Here is a 2,555-nt window from a genome sequence, read left to right on the forward strand (position 1 = left end):
GGATCTACATATAACCACCCTGGGGGATGGACAACAGAAAAGTGGGTGAAGGGAGACGGACAGTGTAAGATATGACAAAATAATAATGACATAAATTATTAAGGGTTCACGCAGGGGCGGGGAGGAAGGGGGAAAAATGAGGAGCTGATACCAAGGGCTCAAGTAGGAAGAAAATGAGAATGATGATGGCAATAAATGTACAAATGTGCTTGACACAATGAATGGATGTATGGATTGTGATGAGTTGTATGAGCCCCCAATAAAATGATTGAAAAAAAGAAAGTAAATGTCTAAAAAAGAATGAAGGCAACATATGTACAAACACACCTGATGCAATTGATGTATATAGATTATAACAAGAGTTGTAAGAGTCCCCAATAAAATGATCTTTTAATAATAATAATAAAAAAGCTGGAAACAGGGAATCCAAGACAGATAAACCTCTCAGGACCAGCAATGAGAATAGAGATACCAGGAAGGAAAGGAGAAAGGGAATCAATGATCACAATGATGTACATATAACCCCCTCCCAGGGGCACGGACAACAGAAAAGTGGGTGAAGGGAGACATGGGAAAGTGTAAGACATGAAAAAAAATATGTAAATTATCAGGGGTTCATGAGAGAGGGAGGGTGGAGGAGGGGGGAAATGAGCTGCTACCAAGGGCTCAAGTAGAAAGTGTTTTGAAAATGATGATGGCAACATATGTACAAATGTGCTTGACGCAATGTATGGATGTATGGATTGTGATTAAGAACTGTACGAGCCCCCAATAAAATGATTTTTAAAAAACCTTATTTATAAATGAGAGAGAAAAGAGTTGACATTTGTCCCCAGGCACACATTTCTAGAAATCTAGCAGCATCTTTTTGGCCCCATCGTGGTGAAATATACAGAACAAAATGTTGGCATTCCAAACTTCTGTAAGTGTAAAATTCATGGGCATTGGGGAGCTGATAGGGAGTACAAGAAGGAAAAAAAATGTTTTGAAACTGTGGTAGGGATTGTACAACACTGCTTGATGTGCTTTAACTATGGAATGGTATGAAATCTGGATTAGTTCCCAATACAATGGCTTGAAGAAAAAAAATTGTAAAATTCAGTCACTTTGATTGCACTCACCATGTTGTACAACCATCTTCATTATTTCTCAAAGGTTTGTTATTACCCCAAATAGAAACTCAGTACCCCATAAGCAATGACTCCTCATCTGCCATTTCTCAACCACTACCAAAACTAATAAATTTTTGTCTATTCGTTTTCTTTTCAAACCGATACAATTATTAAAACTCTAGACTAATGGTTCTGTGCTTAGATATCATTGTGGTTCTGTGCTGACTTCCACAAAATAGACCTACACAACTGTTTTAGACACTTGTGATTAATACTTGCTGAAAAATGAAGTTGGACATTCTTTACAATTATATCAACATTCATAGAGGTCGAGTGTCAGAGGCAAAGGGTGTAATAATATGACAAGAAAGCTTTTCACGTTCCCCAATTAATTTTATATAATCGGTCACCTGAAAAAAAACCTTGTTCTTAACAAGCAAAAATTTTAGGTCTATTTAATCAGTCTGGGCATATCTTCCTGGGTCTATTCAGTGGCAGATGAGAGGAGTGACTGCAACCAGGTTCTTCATATCATACATTTTCATGTGATACCAATCTTCGTGTGCTATCCAATTTCCACAGCATACATGGAGTGAGTCACAGCAGGGCCTCGTACAGATCAGAGTTCCCTAGAGAGGAGACCACGTCCTCACGGGTCTTGTGTTTCATTTCCTCAGGGTCTAGCTTCGGTGGGAGGCCCTCTGCTCCCGATTTGAAATAATCATGGCTCGTGTCAGCAACTCCTGCCTGGGGATCTCCAAGCTTCTCCTCTCTGCATTTTCCTATTTTGGATATTTCAGGTAAGTGGGATCATGCAGTATTTGTGCTTTGTGTTTGACTTATTTTACTCAGATCATTTTCACACACGGTTTAAACATGTTGAAACCTGCAACGGAACTTAATTTTTTATGACTGATATTCCATTGCATGTACGAGCCACTTAAAAATTATCCATTGAAAGACATTTGGATTATTTCCACTTTGGGCAGTTGTGAATGAATGCACATTGGTGCACAAGTCATGTTTGTGATCCTGTTTTCGTCTTTTGGGTGTTTAACCGGAAGTGAAATTACTGGGTGATATGGTAATTGTTTAACTTTTTGAGTAGGGACCAGAATGTTGTCCACAATAGCTACACTTACCAACAGTGTATGAATCTCCTTCTCCTGGTCCTCACTTGTGCTTGTTGTTTCCTGCTCTCCCGGCAATAGCTCTCTCTTCCTTGGTCTCTCCTTGTGGTTTTGATTTGCATTTCCCTAGTGATTAGTGACAGTGAGCAGTTTCCTGTGTGTAACGGCCATTTGTATATCTTCTTTGGAGAAAAAGTCTATTCATTTAAAAAAAAATCTTGCCTTTTTTGTTGAGTTGTAGTTCTTTTTACCCTCTAGATATTGATTAAACTTGCTGCATTAGACACCCAAATACGTTTTCCCGTTAAAAAAA

General features: G+C 38.6%; 1 pseudogene; it reads right to left on the minus strand.

The window, feature by feature from the left end:
* Positions 1-1,643: 1,643 nt before the first annotated feature.
* The window catches only part of LOC115869206, a 4,246-nt pseudogene continuing 3,334 nt past the window's right edge, over positions 1,644-2,555 (minus strand).

The sequence above is a fragment of the Echinops telfairi genome, unplaced genomic scaffold (assembly GCF_000313985.2).
Source record: "Echinops telfairi isolate 266 unplaced genomic scaffold, ASM31398v2 ScPeMD7_23;HRSCAF=83, whole genome shotgun sequence".
Taxonomy (NCBI): Eukaryota; Metazoa; Chordata; class Mammalia; order Afrosoricida; family Tenrecidae; genus Echinops; species Echinops telfairi.